The following is a 21987-nucleotide window of genomic DNA, read 5'->3' on the forward strand; positions in this document are numbered from 1 at the left end:
ATATCCTATGAAGTGACTAAACTTCTCAAGGATGGCAAAGAAAGCTCTAATTCCCGCCATTTTTTGTTAATTCACCATGAATTAAAAGAATAGACATGTACAGGCCTATTTAAAATACTGAATTCAACTGACCAGCAGAGGTCGCTATGTGGTTTAGACTGCCTATTCCAATTGTTGGTGTCTCTATAGCTGTCACGTGATGCAGCTGAGAAGTTTTTTTTTTTTTTTTAATTGATTTATTTATTTAGATGATATTGTATTTCACAGGGTCAGGGGGCCCTAGGGTCCCGCTCCGCCTTCGGCTCGCTCAGGGTGTTCTTGGCTTCAGAGATCCAACTATGTTTCTCAACCATGGTGGCTAAAATTTTCAGTCTGAGGGCCTATTTAAAGCACTGATTTCAACTGACCAGCAGAGGTCGCTGTGTGGTTTAGACTGCCTATTCCAATTGAGGGTGCCTCTACAGCTGTCACGTGATACAGCTGAGAGGATTTTTTTTTTTTTTTGCCACAGTGGGCGGAGCTTAGATCGCACAAGTCAGAAAACTCTCCCAAAAAACACTCAGAGAAAGAGACAGATTGTTTTTCGGCCAGGTTTAACATGATAACATATCCTATGAAGTGACTAAACTTCTCAAGGATGGCGACGAAAGCTCTAATTCCCGCCATTTTTTGTTAATTCACCATGAATTAAAAGAATAGACATGTACAGGCCTATTTAAAACACTGAGTTCAACTGACTAGCAGAGGTCGCTGTGTGGTTTACACTGCCTATTCCAATTGTTGGTGCCTCTGTAGCTGTCACGTGATGCAGCTGAGAGGATTTTTTTTTGGCCACAGTGGGCGGAGCTTAGATCGCGCAAGTCAGAAAACTCTCCCAAAAAACACTCAGAGAAAGAGACAGATTATTTTTCGGCCAGGTTTAACTTGATAACATATCCTATGAAGTGACTAAACTTCTCAAGGATGGCAAAGAAAGCTCTAATTCCCGCCATTTTTTGTTAATTCACCATGAATTAAAAGAATAGACATGTACAGACCTATTTAAAATACTGAATTCAACTGACCAGCAGAGGTCGCTGTGTGGTTTAGACTGCCTATTCCAATTGAGGGTGTCTCTATAGCTGTCACGTGACGCAACTGAGAAATTTTTTTTTTTTTTTTTATTGATTTATTTATTTATATGATATTGTATTTCACAGGGTCAGGGGGCCCTAGGGTCCCGCTCCGAGCCCGCCTGAGCCCGGCTCGCTCAGAGTGTTCTTGGCTTCAGAGATCCAACTATGTTTCTCAACCATGGTGGCTAAAATTTTCAGTCTGAGGGCCTATTTAAAGCACTGAATTCAACTGACCAGCAGAGGTCGCTGTGTGGTTTAGACTGCCTATTCCAATTGTTGGTGTCTCTATAGCTGTCACGTGATGCAACTGAGAAGTTTTTTTTGTTTTTTTTTTAAATTGATTTATGTGATATTGTATTTCACAGGGTCAGGGGGCTCTAGGGTCTCGCTCCGCTCGCCTTCGGCTTGCTCAGGGTGTTCTTGGCTTCAGAGATCCAACTATGTTTCTCAACCATGGTGGCTAAAATTTTCAGTCTGAGGGCCTATTTAAAGCACTGAATTCAACTGACCAGCAGAGGTCGCTGTGTGGTTTAGACTGCCTATTCCAATTGTTGGTGTCTCTATAGCTGTCACGTGATGCAACTGAGAAGTTTTTTTTTTTAATTGATTTATTTATTTATATGATATTGTATTTCACAGGGTCAGGGGGCCCTAGGGTCCCGCTCCGAGCCCGCCTGAGGCCGGCTCGCTCAGGGTGTTCTTGGCTTCAGAGATCCAACTATGTTTCTCAACCATGGTGGCTAAAATTTTCAGTCTGAGGGCCTATTTAAAGCACTGAATTCAACTGACCAGCAGAGGTCGCTGTGTGGTTTAGACTGCCTATTCCAATTGTTGGTGTCTCTATAGCTGTCACGTGATACAGCTGAGAGGATTTTTTTTTGCCACAGTGGGCGGAGCTTAGATCGCGCAAATCAGAAAACTCTCCCAAAAAACACTCAGAGAAAGAGACAGATTATTTTTCGGCCAGGTTTAACATGATAACATATCCTATGAAGTGACTAAACTTCTCAAGGATGGCAAAGAAAGCTCTAATTCCCGCCATTTTTTGTTAATTCACCATGAATTAAAAGAATAGACATGTACAGACCTATTTAAAATACTGAATTCAACTGACCAGCAGAGGTCGCTATGTGGTTTAGACTGCCTATTCCAATTGTTGGTGTCTCTATAGCTGTCACGTGATGCAGCTGAGAAGTTTTTTTTTTTTTTTTAATTGATTTATTTATTTAGATGATATTGTATTTCACAGGGTCAGGGGGCCCTAGGGTCCCGCTCCGCCTTCGGCTCGCTCAGGGTGTTCTTGGCTTCAGAGATCCAACTATGTTTCTCAACCATGGTGGCTAAAATTTTCAGTCTGAGGGCCTATTTAAAGCACTGATTTCAACTGACCAGCAGAGGTCGCTGTGTGGTTTAGACTGCCTATTCCAATTGAGGGTGCCTCTACAGCTGTCACGTGATACAGCTGAGAGGATTTTTTTTTTTTTTTGCCACAGTGGGCGGAGCTTAGATCGCACAAGTCAGAAAACTCTCCCAAAAAACACTCAGAGAAAGAGACAGATTGTTTTTCGGCCAGGTTTAACATGATAACATATCCTATGAAGTGACTAAACTTCTCAAGGATGGCGACGAAAGCTCTAATTCCCGCCATTTTTTGTTAATTCACCATGAATTAAAAGAATAGACATGTACAGGCCTATTTAAAACACTGAGTTCAACTGACTAGCAGAGGTCGCTGTGTGGTTTACACTGCCTATTCCAATTGTTGGTGCCTCTGTAGCTGTCACGTGATGCAGCTGAGAGGATTTTTTTTTGGCCACAGTGGGCGGAGCTTAGATCGCGCAAGTCAGAAAACTCTCCCAAAAAACACTCAGAGAAAGAGACAGATTATTTTTCGGCCAGGTTTAACTTGATAACATATCCTATGAAGTGACTAAACTTCTCAAGGATGGCAAAGAAAGCTCTAATTCCCGCCATTTTTTGTTAATTCACCATGAATTAAAAGAATAGACATGTACAGACCTATTTAAAATACTGAATTCAACTGACCAGCAGAGGTCGCTGTGTGGTTTAGACTGCCTATTCCAATTGAGGGTGTCTCTATAGCTGTCACGTGACGCAACTGAGAAATTTTTTTTTTTTTTTTTATTGATTTATTTATTTATATGATATTGTATTTCACAGGGTCAGGGGGCCCTAGGGTCCCGCTCCGAGCCCGCCTGAGCCCGGCTCGCTCAGAGTGTTCTTGGCTTCAGAGATCCAACTATGTTTCTCAACCATGGTGGCTAAAATTTTCAGTCTGAGGGCCTATTTAAAGCACTGAATTCAACTGACCAGCAGAGGTCGCTGTGTGGTTTAGACTGCCTATTCCAATTGTTGGTGTCTCTATAGCTGTCACGTGATGCAACTGAGAAGTTTTTTTTGTTTTTTTTTTAAATTGATTTATGTGATATTGTATTTCACAGGGTCAGGGGGCTCTAGGGTCTCGCTCCGCTCGCCTTCGGCTTGCTCAGGGTGTTCTTGGCTTCAGAGATCCAACTATGTTTCTCAACCATGGTGGCTAAAATTTTCAGTCTGAGGGCCTATTTAAAGCACTGAATTCAACTGACCAGCAGAGGTCGCTGTGTGGTTTAGACTGCCTATTCCAATTGTTGGTGTCTCTATAGCTGTCACGTGATGCAACTGAGAAGTTTTTTTTTTTAATTGATTTATTTATTTATATGATATTGTATTTCACAGGGTCAGGGGGCCCTAGGGTCCCGCTCCGAGCCCGCCTGAGGCCGGCTCGCTCAGGGTGTTCTTGGCTTCAGAGATCCAACTATGTTTCTCAACCATGGTGGCTAAAATTTTCAGTCTGAGGGCCTATTTAAAGCACTGAATTCAACTGACCAGCAGAGGTCGCTGTGTGGTTTAGACTGCCTATTCCAATTGTTGGTGTCTCTATAGCTGTCACGTGATACAGCTGAGAGGATTTTTTTTTGCCACAGTGGGCGGAGCTTAGATCGCGCAAATCAGAAAACTCTCCCAAAAAACACTCAGAGAAAGAGACAGATTATTTTTCGGCCAGGTTTAACATGATAACATATCCTATGAAGTGACTAAACTTCTCAAGGATGGCAAAGAAAGCTCTAATTCCCGCCATTTTTTGTTAATTCACCATGAATTAAAAGAATAGACATGTACAGGCCTATTTAAAATACTGAATTCAACTGACCAGCAGAGGTTGCTGTGTGGTTTAGACTGCCTATTCCAATTGTTGGTGTCTCTATAGCTGTCACGTGATGCAACTGAGAAGTTTTTTTTTTTTTTTTTTTTTTTTTTTTTTTTTTTAAATGATTTATTTATTTATATGATATTGTATTTCACAGGGTCAGGGGGCCCTAGGGTCCCGCTCCGAGCCCGCCTGAGCCCGGCTCGCTCAGAGTGTTCTTGGCTTCAGAGATCCAACTATGTTTCTCAACCATGGTGGCTAAAATTTTCAGTCTGAGGGCCTATTTAAAGCACTGAATTCAACTGACCAGCAGAGGTCGCTGTGTGGTTTAGACTGCCTATTCCAATTGTTGGTGTCTCTATAGCTGTCACGTGATACAGCTGAGAGGATTTTTTTTTTTGCCACAGTGGGCGGAGCTTAGATCGCGCAAGTCAGAAAACTCTCCCAAAAAACACTCAGAGAAAGAGACAGATTATTTTTCGGCCAGGTTTAACATGATAACATATCCTATGAAGTGACTAAACTTCTCAAGGATGGCGACGAAAGCTCTAATTCCCGCCATTTTTTGTTAATTCACCATGAATTAAAAGAATAGACATGTACAGGCCTATTTAAAATACTGAATTCAACTGACCAGCAGAGGTCGCTGTGTGGTTTAGACTGCCTATTCCAATTGTTGGTGTCTCTATAGCTGTCACGTGATGCAGCTGAGAAGTTTTTTTTTTTTTTTTAATTGATTTATTTATTTAGATGATATTGTATTTCACAGGGTCAGGGGGCCCTAGGGTCCCGCTCTGCCTTCGGCTCGCTCAGGGTGTTCTTGGCTTCAGAGATCCAACTATGTTTCTCAACCATGGTGGCTAAAATTTTCAGTCTGAGGGCCTATTTAAAGCACTGATTTCAACTGACCAGCAGAGGTCGCTGTGTGGTTTAGACTGCCTATTCCAATTGAGGGTGCCTCTATAGCTGTCACGTGATACAGCTGAGAGGATTTTTTTTTTTTTTGCCACAGTGGGCGGAGCTTAGATCGCACAAGTCAGAAAACTCTCCCAAAAAACACTCAGAGAAAGAGACAGATTGTTTTTCGGCCAGGTTTAACATGATAACATATCCTATGAAGTGACTAAACTTCTCAAGGATGGCGACGAAAGCTCTAATTCCCGCCATTTTTTGTTAAATCACCATGAATTAAAAGAATAGACATGTACAGGCCTATTTAAAACACTGAGTTCAACTGACTAGCAGAGGTCGCTGTGTAGTTTACACTGCCTATTCCAATTGTTGGTGCCTCTGAAGCTGTCACGTGATGCAGCTGAGAGGATTTTTTTTTGGCCACAGTGGGCGGAGCTTAGATCGCGCAAGTCAGAAAACTCTCCCAAAAAACACTCAGAGAAAGAGACAGATTATTTTTCGGCCAGGTTTAACTTGATAACATATCCTATGAAGTGACTAAACTTCTCAAGGATGGCAAAGAAAGCTCTAATTCCCGCCATTTTTTGTTAATTCACCATGAATTAAAAGAATAGACATGTACAGGCCTATTTAAAATACTGAATTCAACTGACCAGCAGAGGTCGCTATGTGGTTTAGACTGCCTATTCCAATTGTTGGTGTCTCTATAGCTGTCACGTGATGCAGCTGAGAAGTTTTTTTTTTTTTTTTAATTGATTTATTTATTTAGATGATATTGTATTTCACAGGGTCAGGGGGCCCTAGGGTCCCGCTCCGCCTTCGGCTCGCTCAGGGTGTTCTTGGCTTCAGAGATCCAACTATGTTTCTCAACCATGGTGGCTAAAATTTTCAGTCTGAGGGCCTATTTAAAGCACTGATTTCAACTGACCAGCAGAGGTCGCTGTGTGGTTTAGACTGCCTATTCCAATTGAGGGTGCCTCTACAGCTGTCACGTGATACAGCTGAGAGGATTTTTTTTTTTTTTTGCCACAGTGGGCGGAGCTTAGATCGCACAAGTCAGAAAACTCTCCCAAAAAACACTCAGAGAAAGAGACAGATTGTTTTTCGGCCAGGTTTAACATGATAACATATCCTATGAAGTGACTAAACTTCTCAAGGATGGCGACGAAAGCTCTAATTCCCGCCATTTTTTGTTAATTCACCATGAATTAAAAGAATAGACATGTACAGGCCTATTTAAAACACTGAGTTCAACTGACTAGCAGAGGTCGCTGTGTGGTTTACACTGCCTATTCCAATTGTTGGTGCCTCTGTAGCTGTCACGTGATGCAGCTGAGAGGATTTTTTTTTGGCCACAGTGGGCGGAGCTTAGATCGCGCAAGTCAGAAAACTCTCCCAAAAAACACTCAGAGAAAGAGACAGATTATTTTTCGGCCAGGTTTAACTTGATAACATATCCTATGAAGTGACTAAACTTCTCAAGGATGGCAAAGAAAGCTCTAATTCCCGCCATTTTTTGTTAATTCACCATGAATTAAAAGAATAGACATGTACAGACCTATTTAAAATACTGAATTCAACTGACCAGCAGAGGTCGCTGTGTGGTTTAGACTGCCTATTCCAATTGAGGGTGTCTCTATAGCTGTCACGTGACGCAACTGAGAAATTTTTTTTTTTTTTTTTATTGATTTATTTATTTATATGATATTGTATTTCACAGGGTCAGGGGGCCCTAGGGTCCCGCTCCGAGCCCGCCTGAGCCCGGCTCGCTCAGAGTGTTCTTGGCTTCAGAGATCCAACTATGTTTCTCAACCATGGTGGCTAAAATTTTCAGTCTGAGGGCCTATTTAAAGCACTGAATTCAACTGACCAGCAGAGGTCGCTGTGTGGTTTAGACTGCCTATTCCAATTGTTGGTGTCTCTATAGCTGTCACGTGATGCAACTGAGAAGTTTTTTTTGTTTTTTTTTTAAATTGATTTATGTGATATTGTATTTCACAGGGTCAGGGGGCTCTAGGGTCTCGCTCCGCTCGCCTTCGGCTTGCTCAGGGTGTTCTTGGCTTCAGAGATCCAACTATGTTTCTCAACCATGGTGGCTAAAATTTTCAGTCTGAGGGCCTATTTAAAGCACTGAATTCAACTGACCAGCAGAGGTCGCTGTGTGGTTTAGACTGCCTATTCCAATTGTTGGTGTCTCTATAGCTGTCACGTGATGCAACTGAGAAGTTTTTTTTTTTAATTGATTTATTTATTTATATGATATTGTATTTCACAGGGTCAGGGGGCCCTAGGGTCCCGCTCCGAGCCCGCCTGAGGCCGGCTCGCTCAGGGTGTTCTTGGCTTCAGAGATCCAACTATGTTTCTCAACCATGGTGGCTAAAATTTTCAGTCTGAGGGCCTATTTAAAGCACTGAATTCAACTGACCAGCAGAGGTCGCTGTGTGGTTTAGACTGCCTATTCCAATTGTTGGTGTCTCTATAGCTGTCACGTGATACAGCTGAGAGGATTTTTTTTTGCCACAGTGGGCGGAGCTTAGATCGCGCAAATCAGAAAACTCTCCCAAAAAACACTCAGAGAAAGAGACAGATTATTTTTCGGCCAGGTTTAACATGATAACATATCCTATGAAGTGACTAAACTTCTCAAGGATGGCAAAGAAAGCTCTAATTCCCGCCATTTTTTGTTAATTCACCATGAATTAAAAGAATAGACATGTACAGGCCTATTTAAAATACTGAATTCAACTGACCAGCAGAGGTTGCTGTGTGGTTTAGACTGCCTATTCCAATTGTTGGTGTCTCTATAGCTGTCACGTGATGCAACTGAGAAGTTTTTTTTTTTTTTTTTTTTTTTTTTTTTTTTTTTTTTTAATTGATTTATTTATTTATATGATATTGTATTTCACAGGGTCAGGGGGCCCTAGGGTCCCGCTCCGAGCCCGCCTGAGCCCGGCTCGCTCAGAGTGTTCTTGGCTTCAGAGATCCAACTATGTTTCTCAACCATGGTGGCTAAAATTTTCAGTCTGAGGGCCTATTTAAAGCACTGAATTCAACTGACCAGCAGAGGTCGCTGTGTGGTTTAGACTGCCTATTCCAATTGTTGGTGTCTCTATAGCTGTCACGTGATACAGCTGAGAGGATTTTTTTTTTTGCCACAGTGGGCGGAGCTTAGATCGCGCAAGTCAGAAAACTCTCCCAAAAAACACTCAGAGAAAGAGACAGATTATTTTTCGGCCAGGTTTAACATGATAACATATCCTATGAAGTGACTAAACTTCTCAAGGATGGCGACGAAAGCTCTAATTCCCGCCATTTTTTGTTAATTCACCATGAATTAAAAGAATAGACATGTACAGGCCTATTTAAAATACTGAATTCAACTGACCAGCAGAGGTCGCTGTGTGGTTTAGACTGCCTATTCCAATTGTTGGTGTCTCTATAGCTGTCACGTGATGCAGCTGAGAAGTTTTTTTTTTTTTTTTAATTGATTTATTTATTTAGATGATATTGTATTTCACAGGGTCAGGGGGCCCTAGGGTCCCGCTCCGCCTTCGGCTCGCTCAGGGTGTTCTTGGCTTCAGAGATCCAACTATGTTTCTCAACCATGGTGGCTAAAATTTTCAGTCTGAGGGCCTATTTAAAGCACTGATTTCAACTGACCAGCAGAGGTCGCTGTGTGGTTTAGACTGCCTATTCCAATTGAGGGTGCCTCTACAGCTGTCACGTGATACAGCTGAGAGGATTTTTTTTTTTTTTTGCCACAGTGGGCGGAGCTTAGATCGCACAAGTCAGAAAACTCTCCCAAAAAACACTCAGAGAAAGAGACAGATTGTTTTTCGGCCAGGTTTAACATGATAACATATCCTATGAAGTGACTAAACTTCTCAAGGATGGCGACGAAAGCTCTAATTCCCGCCATTTTTTGTTAATTCACCATGAATTAAAAGAATAGACATGTACAGGCCTATTTAAAACACTGAGTTCAACTGACTAGCAGAGGTCGCTGTGTGGTTTACACTGCCTATTCCAATTGTTGGTGCCTCTGTAGCTGTCACGTGATGCAGCTGAGAGGATTTTTTTTTGGCCACAGTGGACGGAGCTTAGATCGCGCAAGTCAGAAAACTCTCCCAAAAAACACTCAGAGAAAGAGACAGATTATTTTTCGGCCAGGTTTAACTTGATAACATATCCTATGAAGTGACTAAACTTCTCAAGGATGGCAAAGAAAGCTCTAATTCCCGCCATTTTTTGTTAATTCACCATGAATTAAAAGAATAGACATGTACAGACCTATTTAAAATACTGAATTCAACTGACCAGCAGAGGTCGCTGTGTGGTTTAGACTGCCTATTCCAATTGAGGGTGTCTCTATAGCTGTCACGTGACGCAACTGAGAAATTTTTTTTTTTTATTGATTTATTTATTTATATGATATTGTATTTCACAGGGTCAGGGGGCCCTAGGGTCCCGCTCCAAGCCCGCCTGGCTCAGGGTGTTCTTGGCTTCAGAGATCCAACTATGTTTCTCAACCATGGTGGCTAAAATTTTCAGTCTGAGGGCCTATTTAAAGCACTGAATTCAACTGACCAGCAGAGGTCGCTGTGTGGTTTAGACTGCCTATTCCAATTGTTGGTGTCTCTATAGCTGTCACGTGATGCAACTGAGAAGTTTTTTTTGTTTTTTTTTTAAATTGATTTATGTGATATTGTATTTCACAGGGTCAGGGGGCTCTAGGGTCTCGCTCCGCTCGCCTTCGGCTTGCTCAGGGTGTTCTTGGCTTCAGAGATCCAACTATGTTTCTCAACCATGGTGGCTAAAATTTTCAGTCTGAGGGCCTATTTAAAGCACTGAATTCAACTGACCAGCAGAGGTCGCTGTGTGGTTTAGACTGCCTATTCCAATTGTTGGTGTCTCTATAGCTGTCACGTGATGCAACTGAGAAGTTTTTTTTGTTTTTTTTTTAAATTGATTTATGTGATATTGTATTTCACAGGGTCAGGGGGCTCTAGGGTCTCGCTCCGCTCGCCTTCGGCTTGCTCAGGGTGTTCTTGGCTTCAGAGATCCAACTATGTTTCTCAACCATGGTGGCTAAAATTTTCAGTCTGAGGGCCTATTTAAAGCACTGAATTCAACTGACCAGCAGAGGTCGCTGTGTGGTTTAGACTGCCTATTCCAATTGTTGGTGTCTCTATAGCTGTCACGTGATGCAACTGAGAAGTTTTTTTTTTTAATTGATTTATTTATTTATATGATATTGTATTTCACAGGGTCAGGGGGCCCTAGGGTCCCGCTCCGAGCCCGCCTGAGGCCGGCTCGCTCAGGGTGTTCTTGGCTTCAGAGATCCAACTATGTTTCTCAACCATGGTGGCTAAAATTTTCAGTCTGAGGGCCTATTTAAAGCACTGAATTCAACTGACCAGCAGAGGTCGCTGTGTGGTTTAGACTGCCTATTCCAATTGTTGGTGTCTCTATAGCTGTCACGTGATACAGCTGAGAGGATTTTTTTTTGCCACAGTGGGCGGAGCTTAGATCGCGCAAATCAGAAAACTCTCCCAAAAAACACTCAGAGAAAGAGACAGATTATTTTTCGGCCAGGTTTAACATGATAACATATCCTATGAAGTGACTAAACTTCTCAAGGATGGCAAAGAAAGCTCTAATTCCCGCCATTTTTTGTTAATTCACCATGAATTAAAAGAATAGACATGTACAGACCTATTTAAAATACTGAATTCAACTGACCAGCAGAGGTCGCTATGTGGTTTAGACTGCCTATTCCAATTGTTGGTGTCTCTATAGCTGTCACGTGATGCAGCTGAGAAGTTTTTTTTTTTTTTTTAATTGATTTATTTATTTAGATGATATTGTATTTCACAGGGTCAGGGGGCCCTAGGGTCCCGCTCCGCCTTCGGCTCGCTCAGGGTGTTCTTGGCTTCAGAGATCCAACTATGTTTCTCAACCATGGTGGCTAAAATTTTCAGTCTGAGGGCCTATTTAAAGCACTGATTTCAACTGACCAGCAGAGGTCGCTGTGTGGTTTAGACTGCCTATTCCAATTGAGGGTGCCTCTACAGCTGTCACGTGATACAGCTGAGAGGATTTTTTTTTTTTTTTGCCACAGTGGGCGGAGCTTAGATCGCACAAGTCAGAAAACTCTCCCAAAAAACACTCAGAGAAAGAGACAGATTGTTTTTCGGCCAGGTTTAACATGATAACATATCCTATGAAGTGACTAAACTTCTCAAGGATGGCGACGAAAGCTCTAATTCCCGCCATTTTTTGTTAATTCACCATGAATTAAAAGAATAGACATGTACAGGCCTATTTAAAACACTGAGTTCAACTGACTAGCAGAGGTCGCTGTGTGGTTTACACTGCCTATTCCAATTGTTGGTGCCTCTGTAGCTGTCACGTGATGCAGCTGAGAGGATTTTTTTTTGGCCACAGTGGGCGGAGCTTAGATCGCGCAAGTCAGAAAACTCTCCCAAAAAACACTCAGAGAAAGAGACAGATTATTTTTCGGCCAGGTTTAACTTGATAACATATCCTATGAAGTGACTAAACTTCTCAAGGATGGCAAAGAAAGCTCTAATTCCCGCCATTTTTTGTTAATTCACCATGAATTAAAAGAATAGACATGTACAGACCTATTTAAAATACTGAATTCAACTGACCAGCAGAGGTCGCTGTGTGGTTTAGACTGCCTATTCCAATTGAGGGTGTCTCTATAGCTGTCACGTGACGCAACTGAGAAATTTTTTTTTTTTTTTTTATTGATTTATTTATTTATATGATATTGTATTTCACAGGGTCAGGGGGCCCTAGGGTCCCGCTCCGAGCCCGCCTGAGCCCGGCTCGCTCAGAGTGTTCTTGGCTTCAGAGATCCAACTATGTTTCTCAACCATGGTGGCTAAAATTTTCAGTCTGAGGGCCTATTTAAAGCACTGAATTCAACTGACCAGCAGAGGTCGCTGTGTGGTTTAGACTGCCTATTCCAATTGTTGGTGTCTCTATAGCTGTCACGTGATGCAACTGAGAAGTTTTTTTTGTTTTTTTTTTAAATTGATTTATGTGATATTGTATTTCACAGGGTCAGGGGGCTCTAGGGTCTCGCTCCGCTCGCCTTCGGCTTGCTCAGGGTGTTCTTGGCTTCAGAGATCCAACTATGTTTCTCAACCATGGTGGCTAAAATTTTCAGTCTGAGGGCCTATTTAAAGCACTGAATTCAACTGACCAGCAGAGGTCGCTGTGTGGTTTAGACTGCCTATTCCAATTGTTGGTGTCTCTATAGCTGTCACGTGATGCAACTGAGAAGTTTTTTTTTTTAATTGATTTATTTATTTATATGATATTGTATTTCACAGGGTCAGGGGGCCCTAGGGTCCCGCTCCGAGCCCGCCTGAGGCCGGCTCGCTCAGGGTGTTCTTGGCTTCAGAGATCCAACTATGTTTCTCAACCATGGTGGCTAAAATTTTCAGTCTGAGGGCCTATTTAAAGCACTGAATTCAACTGACCAGCAGAGGTCGCTGTGTGGTTTAGACTGCCTATTCCAATTGTTGGTGTCTCTATAGCTGTCACGTGATACAGCTGAGAGGATTTTTTTTTGCCACAGTGGGCGGAGCTTAGATCGCGCAAATCAGAAAACTCTCCCAAAAAACACTCAGAGAAAGAGACAGATTATTTTTCGGCCAGGTTTAACATGATAACATATCCTATGAAGTGACTAAACTTCTCAAGGATGGCAAAGAAAGCTCTAATTCCCGCCATTTTTTGTTAATTCACCATGAATTAAAAGAATAGACATGTACAGGCCTATTTAAAATACTGAATTCAACTGACCAGCAGAGGTTGCTGTGTGGTTTAGACTGCCTATTCCAATTGTTGGTGTCTCTATAGCTGTCACGTGATGCAACTGAGAAGTTTTTTTTTTTTTTTTTTTTTTTTTTTTTTTTTTAAATGATTTATTTATTTATATGATATTGTATTTCACAGGGTCAGGGGGCCCTAGGGTCCCGCTCCGAGCCCGCCTGAGCCCGGCTCGCTCAGAGTGTTCTTGGCTTCAGAGATCCAACTATGTTTCTCAACCATGGTGGCTAAAATTTTCAGTCTGAGGGCCTATTTAAAGCACTGAATTCAACTGACCAGCAGAGGTCGCTGTGTGGTTTAGACTGCCTATTCCAATTGTTGGTGTCTCTATAGCTGTCACGTGATACAGCTGAGAGGATTTTTTTTTTTGCCACAGTGGGCGGAGCTTAGATCGCGCAAGTCAGAAAACTCTCCCAAAAAACACTCAGAGAAAGAGACAGATTATTTTTCGGCCAGGTTTAACATGATAACATATCCTATGAAGTGACTAAACTTCTCAAGGATGGCGACGAAAGCTCTAATTCCCGCCATTTTTTGTTAATTCACCATGAATTAAAAGAATAGACATGTACAGGCCTATTTAAAATACTGAATTCAACTGACCAGCAGAGGTCGCTGTGTGGTTTAGACTGCCTATTCCAATTGTTGGTGTCTCTATAGCTGTCACGTGATGCAGCTGAGAAGTTTTTTTTTTTTTTTTAATTGATTTATTTATTTAGATGATATTGTATTTCACAGGGTCAGGGGGCCCTAGGGTCCCGCTCTGCCTTCGGCTCGCTCAGGGTGTTCTTGGCTTCAGAGATCCAACTATGTTTCTCAACCATGGTGGCTAAAATTTTCAGTCTGAGGGCCTATTTAAAGCACTGATTTCAACTGACCAGCAGAGGTCGCTGTGTGGTTTAGACTGCCTATTCCAATTGAGGGTGCCTCTATAGCTGTCACGTGATACAGCTGAGAGGATTTTTTTTTTTTTTGCCACAGTGGGCGGAGCTTAGATCGCACAAGTCAGAAAACTCTCCCAAAAAACACTCAGAGAAAGAGACAGATTGTTTTTCGGCCAGGTTTAACATGATAACATATCCTATGAAGTGACTAAACTTCTCAAGGATGGCGACGAAAGCTCTAATTCCCGCCATTTTTTGTTAAATCACCATGAATTAAAAGAATAGACATGTACAGGCCTATTTAAAACACTGAGTTCAACTGACTAGCAGAGGTCGCTGTGTAGTTTACACTGCCTATTCCAATTGTTGGTGCCTCTGAAGCTGTCACGTGATGCAGCTGAGAGGATTTTTTTTTGGCCACAGTGGGCGGAGCTTAGATCGCGCAAGTCAGAAAACTCTCCCAAAAAACACTCAGAGAAAGAGACAGATTATTTTTCGGCCAGGTTTAACTTGATAACATATCCTATGAAGTGACTAAACTTCTCAAGGATGGCAAAGAAAGCTCTAATTCCCGCCATTTTTTGTTAATTCACCATGAATTAAAAGAATAGACATGTACAGGCCTATTTAAAATACTGAATTCAACTGACCAGCAGAGGTCGCTATGTGGTTTAGACTGCCTATTCCAATTGTTGGTGTCTCTATAGCTGTCACGTGATGCAGCTGAGAAGTTTTTTTTTTTTTTTTAATTGATTTATTTATTTAGATGATATTGTATTTCACAGGGTCAGGGGGCCCTAGGGTCCCGCTCCGCCTTCGGCTCGCTCAGGGTGTTCTTGGCTTCAGAGATCCAACTATGTTTCTCAACCATGGTGGCTAAAATTTTCAGTCTGAGGGCCTATTTAAAGCACTGATTTCAACTGACCAGCAGAGGTCGCTGTGTGGTTTAGACTGCCTATTCCAATTGAGGGTGCCTCTACAGCTGTCACGTGATACAGCTGAGAGGATTTTTTTTTTTTTTTGCCACAGTGGGCGGAGCTTAGATCGCACAAGTCAGAAAACTCTCCCAAAAAACACTCAGAGAAAGAGACAGATTGTTTTTCGGCCAGGTTTAACATGATAACATATCCTATGAAGTGACTAAACTTCTCAAGGATGGCGACGAAAGCTCTAATTCCCGCCATTTTTTGTTAATTCACCATGAATTAAAAGAATAGACATGTACAGGCCTATTTAAAACACTGAGTTCAACTGACTAGCAGAGGTCGCTGTGTGGTTTACACTGCCTATTCCAATTGTTGGTGCCTCTGTAGCTGTCACGTGATGCAGCTGAGAGGATTTTTTTTTGGCCACAGTGGGCGGAGCTTAGATCGCGCAAGTCAGAAAACTCTCCCAAAAAACACTCAGAGAAAGAGACAGATTATTTTTCGGCCAGGTTTAACTTGATAACATATCCTATGAAGTGACTAAACTTCTCAAGGATGGCAAAGAAAGCTCTAATTCCCGCCATTTTTTGTTAATTCACCATGAATTAAAAGAATAGACATGTACAGACCTATTTAAAATACTGAATTCAACTGACCAGCAGAGGTCGCTGTGTGGTTTAGACTGCCTATTCCAATTGAGGGTGTCTCTATAGCTGTCACGTGACGCAACTGAGAAATTTTTTTTTTTTTTTTTATTGATTTATTTATTTATATGATATTGTATTTCACAGGGTCAGGGGGCCCTAGGGTCCCGCTCCGAGCCCGCCTGAGCCCGGCTCGCTCAGAGTGTTCTTGGCTTCAGAGATCCAACTATGTTTCTCAACCATGGTGGCTAAAATTTTCAGTCTGAGGGCCTATTTAAAGCACTGAATTCAACTGACCAGCAGAGGTCGCTGTGTGGTTTAGACTGCCTATTCCAATTGTTGGTGTCTCTATAGCTGTCACGTGATGCAACTGAGAAGTTTTTTTTGTTTTTTTTTTAAATTGATTTATGTGATATTGTATTTCACAGGGTCAGGGGGCTCTAGGGTCTCGCTCCGCTCGCCTTCGGCTTGCTCAGGGTGTTCTTGGCTTCAGAGATCCAACTATGTTTCTCAACCATGGTGGCTAAAATTTTCAGTCTGAGGGCCTATTTAAAGCACTGAATTCAACTGACCAGCAGAGGTCGCTGTGTGGTTTAGACTGCCTATTCCAATTGTTGGTGTCTCTATAGCTGTCACGTGATGCAACTGAGAAGTTTTTTTTTTTAATTGATTTATTTATTTATATGATATTGTATTTCACAGGGTCAGGGGGCCCTAGGGTCCCGCTCCGAGCCCGCCTGAGGCCGGCTCGCTCAGGGTGTTCTTGGCTTCAGAGATCCAACTATGTTTCTCAACCATGGTGGCTAAAATTTTCAGTCTGAGGGCCTATTTAAAGCACTGAATTCAACTGACCAGCAGAGGTCGCTGTGTGGTTTAGACTGCCTATTCCAATTGTTGGTGTCTCTATAGCTGTCACGTGATACAGCTGAGAGGATTTTTTTTTGCCACAGTGGGCGGAGCTTAGATCGCGCAAATCAGAAAACTCTCCCAAAAAACACTCAGAGAAAGAGACAGATTATTTTTCGGCCAGGTTTAACATGATAACATATCCTATGAAGTGACTAAACTTCTCAAGGATGGCAAAGAAAGCTCTAATTCCCGCCATTTTTTGTTAATTCACCATGAATTAAAAGAATAGACATGTACAGGCCTATTTAAAATACTGAATTCAACTGACCAGCAGAGGTTGCTGTGTGGTTTAGACTGCCTATTCCAATTGTTGGTGTCTCTATAGCTGTCACGTGATGCAACTGAGAAGTTTTTTTTTTTTTTTTTTTTTTTTTTTTTTTTTTTTTTTAATTGATTTATTTATTTATATGATATTGTATTTCACAGGGTCAGGGGGCCCTAGGGTCCCGCTCCGAGCCCGCCTGAGCCCGGCTCGCTCAGAGTGTTCTTGGCTTCAGAGATCCAACTATGTTTCTCAACCATGGTGGCTAAAATTTTCAGTCTGAGGGCCTATTTAAAGCACTGAATTCAACTGACCAGCAGAGGTCGCTGTGTGGTTTAGACTGCCTATTCCAATTGTTGGTGTCTCTATAGCTGTCACGTGATACAGCTGAGAGGATTTTTTTTTTTGCCACAGTGGGCGGAGCTTAGATCGCGCAAGTCAGAAAACTCTCCCAAAAAACACTCAGAGAAAGAGACAGATTATTTTTCGGCCAGGTTTAACATGATAACATATCCTATGAAGTGACTAAACTTCTCAAGGATGGCGACGAAAGCTCTAATTCCCGCCATTTTTTGTTAATTCACCATGAATTAAAAGAATAGACATGTACAGGCCTATTTAAAATACTGAATTCAACTGACCAGCAGAGGTCGCTGTGTGGTTTAGACTGCCTATTCCAATTGTTGGTGTCTCTATAGCTGTCACGTGATGCAGCTGAGAAGTTTTTTTTTTTTTTTTAATTGATTTATTTATTTAGATGATATTGTATTTCACAGGGTCAGGGGGCCCTAGGGTCCCGCTCCGCCTTCGGCTCGCTCAGGGTGTTCTTGGCTTCAGAGATCCAACTATGTTTCTCAACCATGGTGGCTAAAATTTTCAGTCTGAGGGCCTATTTAAAGCACTGATTTCAACTGACCAGCAGAGGTCGCTGTGTGGTTTAGACTGCCTATTCCAATTGAGGGTGCCTCTACAGCTGTCACGTGATACAGCTGAGAGGATTTTTTTTTTTTTTTGCCACAGTGGGCGGAGCTTAGATCGCACAAGTCAGAAAACTCTCCCAAAAAACACTCAGAGAAAGAGACAGATTGTTTTTCGGCCAGGTTTAACATGATAACATATCCTATGAAGTGACTAAACTTCTCAAGGATGGCGACGAAAGCTCTAATTCCCGCCATTTTTTGTTAATTCACCATGAATTAAAAGAATAGACATGTACAGGCCTATTTAAAACACTGAGTTCAACTGACTAGCAGAGGTCGCTGTGTGGTTTACACTGCCTATTCCAATTGTTGGTGCCTCTGTAGCTGTCACGTGATGCAGCTGAGAGGATTTTTTTTTGGCCACAGTGGACGGAGCTTAGATCGCGCAAGTCAGAAAACTCTCCCAAAAAACACTCAGAGAAAGAGACAGATTATTTTTCGGCCAGGTTTAACTTGATAACATATCCTATGAAGTGACTAAACTTCTCAAGGATGGCAAAGAAAGCTCTAATTCCCGCCATTTTTTGTTAATTCACCATGAATTAAAAGAATAGACATGTACAGACCTATTTAAAATACTGAATTCAACTGACCAGCAGAGGTCGCTGTGTGGTTTAGACTGCCTATTCCAATTGAGGGTGTCTCTATAGCTGTCACGTGACGCAACTGAGAAATTTTTTTTTTTTATTGATTTATTTATTTATATGATATTGTATTTCACAGGGTCAGGGGGCCCTAGGGTCCCGCTCCAAGCCCGCCTGGCTCAGGGTGTTCTTGGCTTCAGAGATCCAACTATGTTTCTCAACCATGGTGGCTAAAATTTTCAGTCTGAGGGCCTATTTAAAGCACTGAATTCAACTGACCAGCAGAGGTCGCTGTGTGGTTTAGACTGCCTATTCCAATTGTTGGTGTCTCTATAGCTGTCACGTGATGCAACTGAGAAGTTTTTTTTGTTTTTTTTTTAAATTGATTTATGTGATATTGTATTTCACAGGGTCAGGGGGCTCTAGGGTCTCGCTCCGCTCGCCTTCGGCTTGCTCAGGGTGTTCTTGGCTTCAGAGATCCAACTATGTTTCTCAACCATGGTGGCTAAAATTTTCAGTCTGAGGGCCTATTTAAAGCACTGAATTCAACTGACCAGCAGAGGTCGCTGTGTGGTTTAGACTGCCTATTCCAATTGTTGGTGTCTCTATAGCTGTCACGTGATGCAACTGAGAAGTTTTTTTTTTTTTTTTTTTTTTATTGATTTATTTATTTATATGATATTGTATTTCACAGGGTCAGGGGGCCCTAGGGTCCCGTTCCAAGCCCGACTGAGCCCGGCTCGCTCAGGGTGTTCTTGGCTTCAAAGATCCAACTATGTTTCTCAACCATGGTGGCTAAAATTTTCAGTCTGAGGGCCTATTTAAAGCACTGAATTCAACTGACCAGCAGAGGTCGCTGTGTGGTTTAGACTGCCTATTCCAATTGAGGGTGCCTCTATAGCTGTCACGTGATACAGCTGAGAGGATTTTTTTTTTGCCACAGTGGGCGGAGCTTAGATCGCGCAAGTCAGAAAACTCTCCCAAAAAACACTCAGAGAAAGAGACATTGTTTTTCGGCCAGGTTTAACATGATAACATATCCTAAGAAGTGACTAAACTTCTCAAGGATGGCAAAGAAAGCTCTAATTCCCGCCATTTTTTGTTAATTCACCATGAATTAAAAAAATAGACATGTACAGGCCTATTTAAAACACTGAATTCAACTGACCAGCAGAGGTCGCTGTGTGGTTTGGACTGCCTATTCCAATTGTTGGTGTCTCTATAGCTGTCACGTGATGCAACTGAGAAGTTTTTTTTTGTTTTTTTTAATTGATTTATAGACGGGGTATATAAGGGGGTCGGCTTCTCCCAAGAGCCGTCATTCTGCCACGATGGATAGCTGCCCGCTTTGCGAACAAGCCATTGCCACGGATCTGACTTTTCACCTTGCCGTCTTCCATTAACTCGGACCGGACGACGTAGCCTTCCTCCGAGAACTGGACCGAAGCGGGGAGAACTCGTCACAGCTCGACTGCCCTCTCTGCGGCTTGCCGTCTCTCTCTTCGCCGGCTGATCACCTGGGCTCGGCGCATTCCCTCAAAAGCCTTGCCCTTCGGATCGCTCTTTCTGCCGCTCTACGCCTTTGCACCATCCACCTTCTGCGTCGCCATCAAGAGGCTAAGCCGTTGAACTCTCCACCGCCCTCGGGATCCTGTTCCCCGGACCCTGCCTCACCGGAACCTACATCGCCGGACCCTGCCTCGCCGGGCCCAGCCACAACGGGCCAAGCCACGCCGGAGCCGGTCTACAGTGACTACCAACCGAGCGAGTCTGCCGAATCCACCTCGGACACAGATTCGGAGACCGAGCTTGCATGGCGAACCTCCCGGGGGAAGCAGCTCATGGTCCCGCATCGGTTTCGGGACACCTACGCCAGCTGTTTGGTAGATGAGTTCCAGGACTTCAACCTCAGTGCCGATGCATCCCAGGTAGACGTCGAAAACTCTTGCCAGCGACGGGGCCACATTATCCGATTCCTGCTTCACTGCGCCCCGGCCGGCTGCGAATTCACAGACCTGTCATTCGTACATCACTCCAGCGTTTCGACTTGGGTCCAGAGCCTGCAGAAGCTGGAATACACATCGACCACCGTCAAGTGCTATCTCCACAACGCCAAGGAATTCATCTCGCATGTGGGCGCCTTCAGCCCGGACACCTCTGGGCTCAGCCCCGAAGAGCTCCAGAAGATTCGTTTGACCTTCTCCAAGGCGAACAGGGACCTTGCTCGCACGATTCTGGGCCATCGTCAACGCGTGAAGCGGGCCAAGTTAAGTCGCTTGCCACCTCCGTCGGATTTCAGGGTCTTTCTAAACCACGTTAAGACCCGAATCCCTCAGCTGATCGAAGAGGCCCCCCCGCCGGTCGCCACTACGGATGCTCCAGGGCTACCTCCTCGGCCTGTTGTCCGTGCTAACAGGACATCGGTCAGTGGTATTTCGCAACATGACCGTGCAGGAGCTGAGGCAAGCCAGCGCCACGGATGATGCCGGCTTTGTGATCTACGTCCGCAACCATAAGACCAGTGCCTCGTTCAGTGATGCTCCGATCGGATTGTCCACCACCGAGCTCGCTTGGTTGACCGCTCTCACCGACTTACACGGGACCCAGGACGGGTTCGTGTTCTTGCACCGGGGGGGGAACCAGCTGCATAATGCAAACAACCTTCTTCGGATCGCGTGGCAAGACGCAGGCCTTGGAGGCGCAGTGGCCTTCAACCTCATCCGCACGGCTGTTTCGAATCAGGTGAGTATCGCACTTATGTGGCTCTTGACCCGGCCGGCCTTCCTACTTTTCTGACACCTCGTCTCTGTTCCAGATTTCGAACCTGCCGGCCAACGATCGAGATCGAGTGACTACAAAAGCATGTGTCATTCCAACGTCACCGCCTGGGCCTTCTACCGAGCCGGCCTCTCTGCGGCCAATGTGATGCGGGCTCGTGAGAACCGTCTTTCCGCCCTCGAAACGGCCTGAACCGGACCCTCTTCAAAGCGCAACCCAGCTGGGATTCACTCCGTGTTTCTGCACCCCCATTGACTTTTATATGTTTTTCTGCAAAATAAATAAATAAAATTTATTTCTGAATCCCCAAACAAAGTGTTCCCGTGTGGTACTTGCTTCGGTTTGGAGATGGAGGGGGGGTGGAGATTGGGTGATCCTCCCAGAGGGAGACTTTACGAGGCCTTAAGACTTAAACGATCAGTGGTTATGGGTTAACTTAGTCGGCGGGCGGCCCGTTCCACCGCCCCGCAAGGGAGCAGTGGTCAGAGGCCTATCGACCTTAGGCAGTTCACCGGGGTGGGTAAACTTACCTTTAGGCACCCGTCTGATGAATATAGGAGACTATTTGGCTTTTGTGGCCCCGGAAACCAGCCACTTCTCCGGGCATATATAGAATGAACCATCGGGGGCTAAGGGCAGATAGTCAAGTCAGTTATACCGATCGAACTCTCTTGAGTTTCGGCTTAAAGCTCTGGCATTTGCCGTTGGGACTTAGAGTTTTTTTTTGTTTTGTTTTTTAATAAAGAGGGGAGGCCAGGCTTACCTCCACCTTAAGCCCAGAGGGTGTCACTCCTCGGGCTTGTGTATTCGCATCAACGGGTTCCATGGAAGTCATTTTAGACCTCCAGAGGGGAGGCAACCCAAACCATCCCCTTAGCCCAGAGGTGTGCCACTCCTCGGGCTTGTGTATTCGCATCAA

The sequence above is a fragment of the Hoplias malabaricus genome, chromosome 18 (genome assembly GCF_029633855.1).
Source record: "Hoplias malabaricus isolate fHopMal1 chromosome 18, fHopMal1.hap1, whole genome shotgun sequence".
Classification (NCBI taxonomy): domain Eukaryota; kingdom Metazoa; phylum Chordata; class Actinopteri; order Characiformes; family Erythrinidae; genus Hoplias; species Hoplias malabaricus.